Source organism: Lithobates pipiens, unplaced genomic scaffold (genome assembly GCF_037356315.1).
Source record: "Lithobates pipiens isolate NorthernLeopardFrog02 unplaced genomic scaffold, aLitPip1_a1.2 Scaffold_18, whole genome shotgun sequence".
In the NCBI taxonomy this organism is placed as follows: Eukaryota; Metazoa; Chordata; class Amphibia; order Anura; family Ranidae; genus Lithobates; species Lithobates pipiens.
This window is the reverse complement of record NW_027507758.1, coordinates 571,596,253-571,613,476: the sequence shown is the minus strand read 5'-3', so window position 1 is coordinate 571,613,476 and position 17,224 is coordinate 571,596,253.

The following is a 17,224-nucleotide window of genomic DNA, read 5'->3' as shown; positions in this document are numbered from 1 at the left end:
GAAATTACCAAGACCAGGCACTAAAACTGCGCTAAGACAATTCCTGGGGATTGTCAGTTTCTGCAGGGACTTCATTGAAGGCTTTGCGGAAAAGGCAAGACCCCTGTATGATTTTCTCAAAGTAGACAAGAAGGAAACAGACCCTTTAGACTGGTTGGGAGAGCATGAGCAAGCTTTCACCAATCTAAAGGTGAGTCTGATGCAGGCCCCGGCCTTGAGCAATCCGCCAATTTGCCCTTTGCACTACAAGTGTATGCCTCTGCAGTAACGGTAGTGTTGCTGCAAGAGAGCCAGGGCAAATGGATACCTGTTGGAGACTGGTCCAGGGTACTAAGCCCGGTAGAGAGGGGATTACATGAATGTGTCAGAAACCTTTTGGCAGGACACTGGGTGGTTCTTGCCACAGAGCATGTTGTGATATTTGGCAAAATCATTCTGCAGACACCCCACTCTTCGATTAAAATGCTTTTGGAACGTACCCTCAGTGGAATATCCTCCCACAATGCTACCTACACTCTCCCACAATTGATGCAGTATGAGGGGGAGCAGCATGACTTTGGGGAGATAGATTGGACCAGAACACAGGAGGTGCTCAGGTTAGCAACAGGTAATGAAGACTTTAAAATCTGGGTGGATGGATCAAGATGCTGGGATGGAGGAAGTTTTCACACAGGGTATGCCCTGTGATGCCCCCAGACCAATGAGAAAATCATGACCAAATGCCCTCGAAGCTGAACCGGAGGCAGTAAGAGAGGCCATCACACATTTCAGTTCAAGTCCCATAACCATAATCACTGACAGCGCCTATGTAACAAGATCTTTGACTGAATACATGCCTTTGTGGCAGTCAAGGCGCTTCAGCGATGCCTCTGGGAAAGACTTGGTACATAGTTCGGTGCTAAGAGATGTATGGGAAAGAGCGAGTTTGGAACCTCAGAGAGTGGCTATCATTAAGGTGAAAGCTCACCAAAGAGGTGGAGAGGAGGTTACCATGGGCAACAACAAGGCAGATGAGCTGGCAAAGGAGGCGGCCCTGATAGGAGTCAAGTGGACACCGTATGATGCTGAAGGGAGGCAGGCCTGGGAGGAACATAATTTTGAGGAGCAGGAGGTGAAAGCAGGTTCTCATTAACTCTTGCCAGTGCTAAGGACACCTACCCCATGTTTAGCAGATGAACAAAATAAGGATGAGGCCTGGAGCTCAATCAAAAAGCAGCTTAGAGTAAAAGCGACATATGCTCCCCAAAATTATGTATTACAAGACAATCTACTGTTAAGGGAGACTTCAGAAGGACAAAGGTTTGTAGTGCTTTCCCAGCATCAAAAGAATTTAACGCATGAAAATCACAGGTTAACAGTCCACATGGGTGTTTAGGGTACCTTGAAATTTGTGCAAGCTAGATACTGGTGGGAGACAATGGGTAACACAGTCTCACAGTGCAGGAATGTTTGATCTGTTCACAAATAAACCCTAGGCCAAAGGGACAGAAACCACTATTAGCAAGGTTACCAGAAGCTAATGAACCCTGGGAAAACCTGCAGATTGACTTTGTTGGTCCATTACCAAGTGCTCCTGGAGGATACAGATATCTGCTGGTAGTTGTGGATGTCTTTTCAAAGTGGGTGGAGGCTCTACTTCTGAGAAAGGACTCTGCTACTGCCACAGCTAGAGCTTTGTGGACTGAAGTATATTCAAGATGGGGATTCTCCAAAGTTCTGGAATCAGATAGGGGGACTCACTTTACCGGCAGGGTCATGAAAAATATTTGTGTACTGCTGGGAGTAAAACAGAGATTCCATGTACCATACCATCCACAATCTGTGGGGATGGTTGAGAGAATGAATCAAACGCTGAAAGAGAGGCTTAAGAAGATGGTACAGCAATTAGGAAAGAACTGGCTGATCCATCTGCGTTCAATCCTGATGGCCGTACAAGGGTCTGCAGCAAAAGGTACATCAACCCAATATCAGTTAATGACTGGGAGAATGATGAACCTCAGCCATCCAGCAGACCCCATACTTAGTACCCCCATGAAAGGGTGAGTGCTGAAAGGGACACATTTCTGTTACAGCTGCAAGAACAGGTACAGGGGTATTTGAAATTTGCTGCAAATAACATGGCACCTAAAGAGAAGGAGCAGCCGGAAAGGCCTCCCATTAGCTTTAAGATTGGAGACAGGGTTATTTTGAAGAACTTTGTTTCAAAAACTTCATGGGGTCCAAACTGGACCGGACCTTTCACAGTCACCATGACCCTTGGCGATCAGGTGGTCAAAGTGAAGTGGCTCATTGACAATAAGGGTGCAAAAGGCATGAAAAAAAGGGCGATAGAGAAGTGGGTTTATGCCAATCAAAGCAAAAGGTACTGCTGATAACAATTGATTCCACTCTTGTTCTTGTTTTTACAGAGTTCTGATGGAGCAAAGACTGGCAAAGTCTCTGGAGAATGGATGGAAGGATCATAATTGTCATGTTGGCGATCTATCTGAGCCATGTAACATCCAAAATCCTGAAGAAAACTATGCATCCACCTCTGTTGTGTCATCAATATTGGACTTGTTAGGCCAGAAGGGGAGGCAAGGGGGAGTTGAAAGAAGGAGAAAGGTTCGGAATATATCAGAGAGCCCTAAATTACTAGAGACTTACCAATGGGGTCACCATGGCAATTTGCGATACAACGTTTATTTTGCTTTTGGACGATTTAATCCTAACTCAACATCTCGAGGACTTGCGTATAAACAAGACTTGCAAAATATCATACCGGAATCCCTCCAGACATTTGTGGATGCAACTATATATATATATATGAATGAAACAGGTTAGGGAAAATTCCACTCTATCCAAACCTTTGGAAGCAAGGGACGTAGGATATGGGTTTTTTGGTGAGGAATTAAAAGAAGGGAAATATGTTTTTGTGTGTGGCATATATTGGCATAACCAAATTGATATGATGCAGATGCCCAAGAGGCTGACACTTAGGCATAGTAAGGTTGTCTGCTGTGGCTCAAGATTGTATCCACCATTTTAAGAGGTTGGTAGATAGTGCCAGGGCAAAAATATGTCATGGGCTCTGGCGTGCATTATTAGCCAACAGCAAACAGATTATAGTTTCATAGTTTCATAGTTAGTTAGGTTGAATAAAGACACCAGTCCATCCAGTTCAACCTGAGTGAGTGTCTACAATTGTCCCTATCCCTGTACATTGCACACTCACATCAGTCCCTACCCTCAAGGAGCCCACAATCCAAGGTCCCTGTTCATATACTAGGGCCAATTTTGGACAGAAGCCAATTAACCTACCTGCATGTCTTTGGAGTGTGGGAGGAAACCGGAGTACCCAGAGGAAACCCACGCAGGCACAGGGAGAACATGCAAACTCCAGGCAGGTAGTGTCGTGGTTGGGATTTGAACCAGCGACCCTTCTTACTGCTAGGTGAGAGTGCTAACCACTACACCACTGTGCTGCCCAAAAAGTTTATACAGTCTCTGTATGTGGGCCAGTGGCTTTATGAGTTAGCATCACAGCTCAGTAAGATTTTGCCAAAACACATCTCTTATGCGGCGTACACACGATCAAGCAATCCGGTGGAAAAGTCCGGCAAACTCAAGTCCGCCAAACAATCCCCCCGTGTGTAGCCTCCGGCATACTTTTTTGACCCGAAAGTACGGCGGACTTAGAATGCCGTGTTGCACATCAATCTGCCCGCCGTACTCGCATTTCGGCGGACAATCCGGCCGTGTGTGTGCCAGTCCACCGTACTTTTGAAATGAGCGGACTTTTCCCACCCGGAGAAAAGACCGCTCATTTCGAGCGGGTCTCCAGGTAGGCGGGGCCCGCGAAGGAGACGTCGCTGGCCCCGCCGCCTGGTATGGACTTAAAGGGGAACCCCAACGCCAAAAAAAATCGGCGTGGGGGTCCCCCAAAGTCCACAACAGACCCTTGTCCGAGCACGCTACCCGGCCGGCCAGGAAAGGAGGGGCGAGCGAGCGCCCCCCCTCCTGAGCCGTACCAGGCCGCGTGCCCTCAACATGGGGGGGTGCCTTGGGGAAGGGGGGCCGCGCGGCCCCCCCCACCCCCAAAGCACCTTGTCCCCATGTTGATGAGGACAAGGGCCTCTTCCCGACAACCCTGGCCGTTGGTTGTCGGGGTCTGCGGGTGGGGGGCTTATCAGAATCCGGGAGCCCCCTTTAATAAGGGGGCCCCCGGATACCGGCCCCCCACCCTATGTGAATGAGTATGGGGTACAATGTACCCCTACCCATTCACCTGTAAAATAAAGTACAAAAAAAACACAACACACGAGATAAAATACTTTATTGCACAGCTCCGGGGGTCTTCCGTCTTCGGGGGTCTTCTCGCCGGACTCCTCCGCTATCTTCTTGTAGCTCTTTTGCTAGCGGAGGAGCCCGGCTTTCTTCCTCGCCGCCGGCCTCTTCTCCCGACTTCGGGGGTCTTGTCCCCCTCTTCGGTTCTTATAGCCACCGCACCGCACCTTCTTATAGCTCTTTTACAGGCGGTGGCCCGGTCTTCTGTCGCCGCGGCCTTCCGTTCTTCTTCTTCTTCTTCTTCTCCTTCTTCTCCTGGAGATGTTGACTCGACGCTCTCTCCGGCCACAATGCCAGGGACGCGCTGCGCGGCCACTTATATAGGGACAAGGGGCGGTGTCACATGGGTTGGTGTCACATGGTGACCCCGCCCCCTTACGATGTCACAGTCCCCATGTGACATCAACCCATGTGACCAACCCATGTGACATAAAGCCATGTGACACCGCCCCTTTTCCCTATATAAGTGGCAGCGCAGGGCGTCCTGGCATTGCGGCCGGAGAGAGCGTCGAGTCAACATCTCCAGGAGAAGAAGGAGAAGAAGAAGAACGGAAGGCGGCGACGACAGAAGGCGCGGTGGCCCGGCAGAAGAACCGAAGAGGGGGACTAGACCCCCGAAGTCGGGAGAAGAGGCCGGCGGCGAGGAAGAAAGCCGGGCTCCTCCGCTAGCAAAAGAGCTACAAGAAGATAGCGGAGGAGTCTGGCGAGAAGACCCCCGAAGACGGAAGACCCCCGGAGCTGTGCAATAAAGTATTTTATCTTGTGTGTTGTGTTTTTTTTTGTACTTTTATTTTACAGGTGAATGGGTAGGGGTACATTGTACCCCATACTCATTCACATAGGGTGGGGGGCCGGTATCCGGGGGCCCCCTTATTAAAGGGGGCTCCCGGGTTCCGATAAGCCCCCCGCCCGCAGACCCCGACAACCAACGGCCAGGGTTGTCGGGAAGAGGCCCTTGTCCTCATCAACATGGGGACAAGGTGCTTTGGGGTGGGGGGGCCGCGCGGCCCCCCCTTCCCCAAGGCACCCCCCATGTTGAGGGCACGCGGCCTGGTACGGCTCAGGAGGGGGGGCGCTCGCTCGCCCCCCTTTCCTGGCCGGCCGGGTAGCGTGCTCGGACAAGGGTCTGTTGTGGACTTGGGGGGTACCCCCACGCCGATTTTTTTCGCGTTGGGGGTTCCCCTTTAAGTCCATACCAGGCGGCGGGGCCAGCGACGTCTCCTTCGCGGGCCCCGCCTACCTGGAGACGCGCTCGAAATGAGCAGACTTTCCTCCGCGTGTGTGGGCGAGTCCGTTCATTTAGAAAGTACGGCGGACTTAGTACGCTGTATTAGTCCGCTGAAAAAGTGCCGTGTGTGGGCAAGTAGCCCGTTCGGAAATTCCGACGGACAGTCTGGCGGACGTCCGCCAGACTAAGTACGTCGGACAGACGGCTACGTGTGTACACGGCTTTACACTAATCCAAAGTGGTGGTTGAATGCCTGCATGGGCTGTGCTAGTTTGGATTATGAGAGATGTTATGCTTCCTCATTGATCCCTTATACAGAAGTGCAGACTCAGTCTGTGTATTCAGTGGTATCAATGGGCTTGCTGACTGGGGATTATACCTTGTTTCATCTTTGGCTAAATTACCCACATGTGATCAGAGAGGATGGAAGCTGGAGACAGGTTGATATTTCCCTCTGTCGAAGGCATGACCATGACGTCCTTTGTATGCCATAGTGGTGAACGAGAAATGTTGGGAAGATGCCTCACTTTGTGTTCTGGATGGGGAGATTGGCGTATTATGTATGTATTATTTGGGACATAGGAGAGTTTGTTTCTTTGTCCTAAAGGATACCAATGTAACGTTAGTCATGGAACTAGGATGTTCTGTGAACCTAACAATAGCTAGAGGAGCATGGTGTACCCTTGGCGGTGTCTCTGAGATCAAGACACAGGAGTGGAATGATGTGGTAAGGCATATTGCCAATCTGTTTGTGGATGTCAACTATAACCGCCCTGGTAGTCTGAGAGCCCTGAACCTTGGTATGGGAAGGAAGATACAGGAATGGTTAACAGATTGGGATATAGATGATAGCCTTATGAGGATGCTGCAGCAAGAGAGAACCAATGCTACTATTGCCATTTACCATGATCAGAAAAAAATAAAGGAGGTAGAGCATCAACTAGAAAATTATGCTGGAAAATATTGGTGGGAGGTAATATTCAGACATTCCAGTAAGCCCAACAGTATTTTGAATTATTTTATACATCCCGTTGTAGTATTACTCATTATTGCTGCAGTTTCGTCATTAGTTCAAGTTGTTATGTGTTGTTTGACTCAAAAGTTACATAGATAAATGTGAGACATTCCTATATAAGTTGAGGGACGAATTGACGGTAAGGTCTCTTCGTACAAGTTAGAGGCTTTGCTGCCAATTCAGAGCCCTGAAATACTGCCATTGTGAGCAAGCCTGCCTAATCTCGACCTGTATTTACAGTAAAGGGTTATAGTAGGTTGGGAGCAGAATGTGTAATTTGATGGGTCACATATATATGCATATATTATGATAATGGGTTGATTTATGTTATTGTATAGTGTGATATATTTGTATTTTAAGTTAGTAATATGGGTGAGTAAGGCCCTCCTCGAGACTCTGTATCTTGAAAGATGGTTAATATGTTGCTCTGAGTGTGCGCTGGTGAATGGTGAGTGAATTGACACCCCTTGCCTATAGTGCACCCCGTCTTGAAGAAACCAGAAAGGAGAAGACACAGAATGGTGACATGGAACCTGTCGGTGAAGAATAATGGTGGTGTGTCACTCAGTGGCAAAGAAGCACATGTTGGGAAGCACAACACGTTAAGATAGTTATGGACTGTTCCATAGGAATCAGTTCTGAAATATATTTTGCGAAGCGCAACATGTTAAGACAAGTATGGAACATAGGATGCCGTGTCTGAAGAAGGGGGATTTGGGTGCAAATTGGAAGGCAGCATGTTAGTTCATAAATTCAAGAGGTGTTTGAAATATGAACTGTGGCTACACCAAGCTTTCGCCTTCTTGGGGGCTGTCTGGAATGTAACGAGTTGCACGTCACAGCTTTATAGCATATTGGATTATTCATCTGAGAGAAGCAAGGCTGAAACAAAAGCTTGGCTCTGGACCATTTGATGTAATGACACTATGGAAGCAAACTTCAAAGAAGGTCATTGCGGCCAGGATAATTGATGAAGGTGGGTTACAAAGATCAAAGGATCAAAGGCATTGAAAACTGACCCAGGATACATAGACATGATACATGGACAATGCTGCCCTTGGAGGCCAATACAGCAGAACAGACATTAATATAATATATTGAGGAAGATTGCCCTGTAAACACGTTGATCCATCAAAGGTCTACATGGGTCGGCAATGGGGTTGGGTCTGGATGGTGTATGATTGAAGTATAAAAAGGGCTTCCATATCTATAGGACAGCTTTGCGATAAGTATATTTGATATTTCTTGTTGTTATATGCTTTGTAATATCTTTCTTTAGTATTTTCATGTTAGTGTTTTCCTATTTTCTTGGGAAATAAATAAGACGTTGTTACTAAGCAGTGTATTTATTTTCATAGCTAACCTTATATTATTGTGCTGTGTGCTTATCAACAGTAACTATAAGTGTTTTAATAGACTAGCTAACTATAGGAATAAACAAATGAATACATACATGGAATAAATAGAGGGCATCCGTCGTAATCACCTTTGGATAACATTTAGTTACAAATTTATTCCAATTGCAGCATTTATTTCAACTTAGGAAGACACAATATTGCAGTATTATATTACTGGGCAATAGCACAGTATTGCAGCAGAAATGTCTTCTTGGAAATGTCACAGTATTGTAGCAGAATATTACTTGGCAATGGCACAGTATTTAACCACTTTCAGATCGGACCATTTTGCTGGTCAATGACCAGAGGTCTTTTTACAATTTGGCACTGTGCTGCTTTAACTGGTAATTGCGCGGTCATGCAATGTTGTACTCAAACAAAATTTGCGTCCTTTTTTTCCCACAAATAGAGCTTTCTTTTAAAGGTATTTTTTTTTTTTTTTATCAAATTCTGTTTATTACTTTTAAAAGTATTTGACTGACTCTGCGATTTTTATTTTTTGCGATATAAACGTAAAAAGACCGCAAATTTTGAAAAAAAAATGATATTTTCTACTTTTTGTTATTAGAAAAATCCAATAAACTCAATTTTAGTCCTTCATTTAGGCCAAAATGTATTCAGCCACATGTCTTTGGTAAAAAAAAAAGTCAATAACTGTATATTTATTGGTTTGCGCAAAAGTTGTCACATCTACAAGGTACGTTTTCTGGAATTTACGCAGCTTTTAGTTTATGACTGCCTATCTCATTTCTTGAGGTGCTAAAATGGCAGGGCAGTACAAAACCCCCCCAAATGACCCCATTTTGGAAAGTAGACACCCTAAGGAAATTGATAAGAGGCATGTTGAGCCCATTGAATATTTTATTTTTTTGTCTCAAGCGATTGAATAATGACAAAAAAAAATTTTTTTTTTTTTTTTTTACACAAAGTTGTCACTAAATGATATATTGCTCACACATGCCATGGTTATATGTGGAATTGTACCCCAAAATACATTCTGCTGCTTCTCCTGAGTACAGGTATACCACATGTGGTCAACTTTTTGGAAGCCTAGCCGCGTACGGGGCCCCGAAAACCAAGCACCGCCTTCAGGATTTCTAAGGGCATACATTTGTAATTTCACTCCTCACTACCTATCACAGTTTTGAAGGCCATAAAATGCCAAGATGGCACAAAACACCCACAAATGACCCCATTTTAGAAAGTAGACACCCCAAGCTATTTGCTGAGAGGCATGTTGAGTCCATGGAATATTTTATATTTTGCCACAAGTTGCGGGAAAATTACAAACTTTTTTTTTTTTTTCACAAAGTTGTCACTAAATGATATATTGCTCACACATGCTATGGGCATATGTGAAATGACACCCCAAAATAAATTTTGCTGCTTCTCCTGAGTACGGGGATACCACATGTGTGGGATTTTTTGGGAGCCTAGCCGTGTACGGGGCCCGAAAGCCAAGAACCGCCTTCAGGCTTTCTAAGGGCGTAAATTTTTGATTTCACTCCTCACTACCTATTACAGTTTTAAAGGCCATAAAATGCCAAGATGGCACAAAACCCCCCCCAAATGACCCCATTTTAGAAAGTAGACACCCCAAACTATTTACTGAGAGGCATGTTGAGTCCATGGAATATTTTATATTTTGCCACAAGTTGCGGGAAAATTACAAACTTTTATTTTATTTTTTATTTTTTTTTCACAAAGTTGTCACTAAATGATATATTGCTCACACATGCCATGGGCATATGTGAAATGACACCCCAAAATAAATTCTGCTGCTTCTCCTGAGTACGGGGATACCACTTGTGTGGGATTTTTTGGGAGCCATAACCGCGTACGGGGCCCCGAAAACCAAGCACTGCCTTCAGGATTTCTAAGGGTGTAAATTTTTGATTTCACTCCTCACTACCTATCGCAGTTTTGAAGGCCATAAAATGCCAAGATGGCACAAACCCCCCCCCCAAATGACCCCATTTTGGAAAGTAGACACCCCTAAATTTAGGGGCACACTAGTGAGACTCACAGGTAAAACACACCTAGGCTGTCAGCGACTGTATCAAAACGCTACAAAAAAAAATGTTAGCGATCGCAGGGATCAGGCCTGACTCTGCGAACGCTGCAGTTATGTGTGTTGTGTTTTGTAAGTGACAGTGATCGATCGATACTGCACTTGGGTGGGCTGGGCTGGGTTTGGCGGAGGGGCTAAACGCAGGTGCCAGCAGGTATCTGGGCTGATCCCGCTAACAATGCGTTTTGGGAAACCTAAACTGCTTGCGACGCTAATATAGATCTGATCAGATACTATATTACTAAGGGAGGTGTATGCTTTGCGCGTGGGTGTTAGCGGTACTGGCACTAACCTGACGCTGCCTGGGGCGATGCAGACCCTATCTGACCCTCAAACTTATATCACCTGCCGGGTGATCAGGGGGTTAAACCTTTATTAGGTAATAAATGGCGGGTGCCCTGAAACTATAAAAAAATAACTAACCAACCAGCATCACCTGTAACAGTTATATGGTGATCACTGGTGAAAGGGTTAACTAGGGGGCAATCAGGGGGCTTTATGCGGTAGTATATGGGGGTCCCTGGCGCTATAAAAAGCTGCGGCGAACCTAAATACCTACCTGCCTAACTAGCGTCACCTGTGACACTAATACAGCGATCAGAAAAACGATCGCTTATTAGGCTGGGTTCACACTGGAGCAATGCGGGAACGCCACGAATCCGCGGCGGGTTCCCGCATTACACTGCCCTATGCGAACTGCTGGGAGTGTCAGTGAAATGTTAATGACACCCCCAGATCAGTTCGCATATCGCAGTGTGATCTGCAAACTCGGACAGGAATCGGATCGCATGGTGTGAACACCCATGCGATCCGATTCTGCTGCGGACCAAAAAAAGGGTCCCGTGCGAGTTTGCGGCGGGTGCGATGCGAATTCAGCCATACTATCTGTATGGCTGAACTCGCATCGCACAGAGATCGGATGTGATTTGCACTGCAGTGCGGTGCGAATCACATCCGTTCTCATAAACCGCTGCAATGTGAACCCAGCCTTAGTGACACTGGCGACGGGGGGTGATCACGGGGTTAAACCTTTATTGGGGGGGTTAGGGGGGTACCCTAGAACTAAAGGGGGCTAACCCTAACTGCCCTAACAGTTATTACAGTCACAAATGACACCAATGCAATTAAAAAAAATAAAATAAAATGCAATTGGTGTCACTGTGACTGGGGGTGCAGGGGTGATCGGGGGGTGAGAGTGTGCCTGGCATGTTCTACTGTGTAGTGTAGTGTTGGTGCAACTCACCGATCCTCTCTCCTCGGTGCCGGAACGAAAAATACCGACACGGAGGAGAGATTACATCACTTCCTCTGCCTGTGTTTACATTACAGGAGAGTAAGTGATGCCATGCTGCACTTCCATTCGTCAGGAGCGATCGCGAGGGGGTGGCCATGAATGAATGGCCGCCCCCTCATCCCGGATCGCTCCTGAACGGATTCCGACCGCCGCTGGCACCGGGGGGGGGCCCGATCGGGCCCCCCACCCGCGGGAAGGCAGGGACGTACATGTACGCCCATATGCCTGCCCGTGACATTCTGTCGACGTACATCATCGTGCGGCGGTCGGCAACTGGTTAAGCCATATTTTACTCTGTAATGCACAGTATTGCAGAGTGGCAGTGCTCCAGGTTTAACCCATTTACCAGAGGAGAAACTTCTGCTGGAGGGGTGGCAAACTAGAGTATAAAATAGACGCATTTTATGTTGCTGCAGAGACTCCCCAATTTGCTGCTCTGGGTACCAGAATGTCTGTGGAGAACAAGCAGTGTCCCTGCGCTGACCCTACTTGATTAGGAACCTCTCCCTGCACTGATAAATTTCCCTGACAAACAGGGTCTCTTTCCCTCACTTATCCACTCACTCCAGGCGCACCTGAATGGCTCGGGCGCCCTAATTTATAAAGTCCTGCACCAAGATGGCTGCCAGAAGTCATGAGAAGTTGTAGTTTCCAATCAGCCAACTGCAACTTCTATGACAACTACTAAACATTCAGCTCGTTCTGTAAAGTAGCACAGTGACACCTATTGAATGGAGTCCAGATCGCACCAGCCTACACACCCTCCCTCTTTACAGATGCAATCCTCGGTATGCAAAATAAATCACACAGTAGGAAACCACAACATAACATGTGAATGCTGAAAACATCACACAACATAATATGTATATTTAACAGGTAACTGTCCCTTGGTGGTCCTAGCAGGATAGGGTTATTCACTATTATCCAAAGCTTCATCATAAGGATCAACTGTAAAAGGTTGATTCAAGGCCTCAGATGTCATAGGGTTATCACTGACAAACAAAATACCCTTACCTGGGCCCTCAGAAGTGTTTACAGCTTGTAACACTGGGCCAGTGGAACAGTTTGTGTCCAGTGGATGAGTTTCAATAGGAGGCAGACACCATTTGACAGGAGCCTACAGAACTGGTGGAATGTCCATGGTACCTCCAGCTCCCAAGTCTGAGGCAGGCTAAATAGAGAAGTCTGCTCCAAAAACACAAGGCCTCGATACATTCCAGTGCAAACATTTTCAGTTGTTCCCTTGGTCCTCTGCTACAACCTTATAAACTGGAGAGTTTGAAAAATTTGTGTTTTTTTTCACCTGGTAAGGGCCGTTTCTTGACCAATACCTTGTCTCTCAGTCTCAAGGTTGACATATCAACAGCAGCTTCATCTGCTAAGTCCTGATGAGGCACCAAAACCACTTGTCTAGCCCTTTTTATACAAAAACACTGTTCTTGGACCCAGTCATATGCTGTTCAAAGAGACACAGACTCTTTTGTGTCTCCAGCAAGTCCACATGTAGATGGCCACTATGCCTGAACATCAGGAAGAAGGGAGTATAACCAGTAGCCTTGTGTACTGTATGGTTGTAGGCCCTAATCACTTCTCCCATACCGGGCCCATCAATCATTGATCTAGTGTCCTCAGCATTTTCAAAGGTCAAAGGAGGGTACGAATAAAGTTCTCCTGAGTGTGATAAGGGGTTGTGTGAGATTTGCAGATCACAATTATCCAACACAGTTCCGAGAAAACTTGGGACTTAAAATTTATGCATTGGTCTGATAAGATTTGATTCGGCAACCATGCAGTTGCATGTCTCAAGTCCAGAACAGTTTGGCTGTGGTGACTGCAGTCTGCTCACAAATAGGATCCATTATATTAAACTTGGAAAGGTGATCTAGGAACACTAGAGCATAACAAAAGCTAGATGATGCCTCAGCTACTGTTAAAAGCCCAATAGCAAAAGTTCATAGGGTTCAGACATAAAAATCACTAAAGGAGTGGTCTGTTCAGTGGGCATTCTCGTAGGGCACAGCTCTGACATTCTCGGCAATCTTGGCCAATAGAAATATTGTCTAACATGAGTCTCTGTGCAATCCACACCAAAGTGCTATAAAGAGAAATGCAGAAGCTGGCAAACCTCCAATGCAGTGACTAATGAACTGTGTGATACATGTCTCATTGCTCGGTGGGGATACATGCATGCCGGCATAACACTTGTAGGCAGGTGGAGTCTGTTGTCAACCGCAGCAGCAATGCAGAGGGAGAGGAAGTCACAGGGAACAGGATTCATTTATGGGTTCTTGGGTCACTGGGGCAACGATCCAATTGAATGCTGGCTACCCATGTGACTGTGTGGTCATCTTGGGTTTGGCAGAGTCTATTTGGCGTGGGAAAGATAACCTGTCTGTTAGGGACAGTAATAGCGACAGGGAAAGGTTCCTGATGAGGAGGGAAAGCGTAAGGTAGCATCTTTCTGGATACCTTCCTGTTTGGGCATGAGATGGCCAGGTCACATACTATCCCCTCTCAACATATGTGGTCGGTTTGGCAGGAACCTGCTTCTTTATGTTATTAGAACTGTGAGTAAGCCTGGCTGGGTAACTGTTCCACTGATTTTGGTGTAAACTGTTGCTGAATTACTTCAATACAAGTTTTTTTTACTGCACCTGTGTCAATTGTTGCTGCCGCATCATGCTACATCCCCCCCACCACCACCACCACCACCACCACCTACACACTCCTTCCTATATCTCCGGTCAATCCCACTACCAAATTAACTGTCACACTTTGTCAGTAAGCCAAATAGGAGGGTTTCTTATGTCTGGAAAGGAATCGCCTAATTTATGCTATGTTCTGTTGTAGATTGGCCCAGGTGTGGCGTTAAACTAACTTTGGTGGTAGTTGAGTAGCTTGAACTACTGACACATTTCAATCTTGCTCTTGTGGTACTTGTGAAGGAGGCACTTCAAATTCTTTTAGACACTGGTTTACTTCCCTATGCAGTTGCTCCATGGGGTAGCAAAACAGAGCATCTACATTGTTCTGCAACCTTTCTGGCTTATAATACATCTTTTAATTAAAACAGGCTAATCAAGCCACCCACCACTGCTCCAGGGCTCCCAGTTTGGTCGATCATAGATAAGCCACAAGATTGTTGTCAGTATAGATGTCCACCTTCCCTCCTATAATAAATTCTGCAAATGACTTAGCTATGACTCAGACCAAAGCCAACGGTTACAGTTTTTAGGAGCTTTAATTGTGGGGATTGTGTTCTGTAGACCGTAGACTATGGCTGCAAAAAGCTATAACACACTCAACACCATCTTGTTCTTGAGCAACTTCCATCCATATGAATGCAAATAGGTTTTGTATAGTCAGCAATAAGGCTGTAGTCAGATGATCTTTAAGGGTTTCAGAAGCTTCCTTCTGTCTGCCAGTTGGCCTGGATAGAATAGCTGTGTAAGAGGAGATATAATCTGAGTAACCTACCAGTCCCAGGAAGGAACAACATTTTGTCACAGTTTTTGGCATGGGAAAGTATTGCACCCCTTGTATCTTCACCAGATCCAGAGACAACCTCTCTAGCCTCCACTACGTGGACTAAGTATTGTATCTGCCTTATTATCAGATAATTACTTGGCTTCAGCTTTAGTACATACTACATCAAATTAGTAAAATCTCAATCTAGGTGCTGAATATGGTCCTTGAAAGTCTTTGAAAATATAATAACATCATCCAGATAATGAGTATGGTCTCAAAGTTGAAATCCCCCAAATAGCATTCCATTATTCTCTGAAAGATACTGGGGGCATTTCTTAGGCCAAACAGCATCTGTTTGAACTTGTATTATCCTGGAGGAGTGATGAAAGCAGTTTTTTCCTAATCCTTTTTTTCTCTCACAGGAACCTGCCAGTAGCCACTGGCTAAATCTAAAGTTGAAAAGTAACAGGTCTGCTCTAAGACCATAAGTGATTCCTCTACTCAGGGCAGTGGATAGGCATCTTGGTGCTTACAAACATTTAGCTCCTAGAAGTTGACTTCCTAACACAAGGCAGGTTATATATTACGGTATCTTTCTCTAATATGGATGTACTAATGCTCTGGACCATCCCATTCACACTGGGGATACAAGCCCTAATATTTGGGTTCAGTTACAAACACTAGCTTCTCTAGTAGTTGATATAGCAGTTGTTGTAAAGAGAACTCTTGTACATGCACAGCCAATTGGTTTAGCGGGTGTTGATACTGAGAGTACTCAAATGCAGTCATGGCAGCTTTCAGGAATGCACAAGCAGACTCTACCTCGGGAGAGTGTCAGAAACCATGAATCAGACCGAGACAGAAGTACAGTTAAATCACACTTGTTTAATAATAAAAGTAAATAAAAAAAAAGTGGCCAAAGTTCGATAACCGGGAACGGATAGTAAGACAAGCCAGAAAGTCAGGAAGCCAGGGAACAGCATAGTGGAACAGCAAGCAGGATGTGGAGCCAGAAGAAATGTCAGCCAAGCAAGTCTTTAACAGGAATGCAGGAGATAGTCTCTGTGATGTTGACCAAGGTGAAGGCAGAGATCATCTGGACTGGATGGCTTAAGTAGGTAGGACTGACGAGCAGGATATCATCAACAGATGAGTAACTATGGAGGTAGGACCTGGCAATTAGCCAACAGCTGAGCGGCCTGCTCAGAGAAGGAAAGGCTGAGCCCAGCCCTAACAGTACCCCCTTCTCAATGACCCCTCCCCCTCAGACGACCACCAGGCTTGAGGGGAAAATGTCTATGAAAATCACAGATGAGGATAGGTGCATGTATGTCTGAGGATGAGACCCAAGAGTGTTACTCACACATAACTGCAACAAATCACAGAAGACATTGTTAAATCAATTCCTGGAAAACTGCCGGGACGTTACAAAGGCCAAAAGGCATTACAAGATATTCATAATGGCCTGTTCTGGAATTAAAAATTAAACTAAAATTAGAGCCTGTATCTCTACGGACAACTCAGCCCAAAAAAGGGTAATCAAAACCAGGGGCTTATCACTTCTGGATAACTGGGGACAAAACAACTCCATCTAAGGTCTGTCCGTGACAAAACCTCAAGGTTTGGGCACTCCCTGGACGGGTAGGACAAGACTTCAAAATGTGACCTGCCTGGCCACAATAAAGGCACTATCTCTCCCTCCTCCTAAGGGTTCTCTCTGCAGAGAGATGCGTGAAGCCCAAGTGCATGGGTTCATCTTCAAAGATCAACTAGTACCAGGAGGCATGGGAGCTGAGGGAGGCAAGGGTGGTACTACGCAGCTTGGAGACAAATGTACAGGAGGCTTCCACAAGCGCTCCTTAAAAAGAGTCTTACTCTGAGTCTGGAGTCAATGAGGATGATCAACTTCTCCAGCTTTGTGGGTATATCTCAGCCTACTATCTCATCCTTGATGGTATCCAAGAGACCATGAGAAAAAGCAGCCACGAGGGCCTCATTGTTCCAAGCAGCCAGAGTATGGAATTCAATAGCGTAATCTGCAACAGTTTTCATACTCTGTTTGATGGACATGAGGCACTTAGCAGCAGAAGCGGAGCATGCAGACACGTCAAATACCTTTTTAAAAGAAGCAACAAACTCAGGGTAACTCAAGACAACAGGTTTTTGTGTCTCCCATAGAGGGTTTGCCCAGGCAAAGGCTCTCTCAGAAAGCAAACATATCACAAAACTTGCTTTGCTTCTGTCTGTGGGAAACGCCTGGGGCAGCATCTAAAAGTATATCTCAACCTGGTTGAGAAACCCTCTGCATTGGACTGGATTGCCCCAAATCACTGGGTAAGTTGAGCGGAACCAGACATACCTCTTATAGAGGTAATACTCAAGGCGGGTGCCTGCACAGAGACTGGAGCAGCAGCAGGGATGGCCT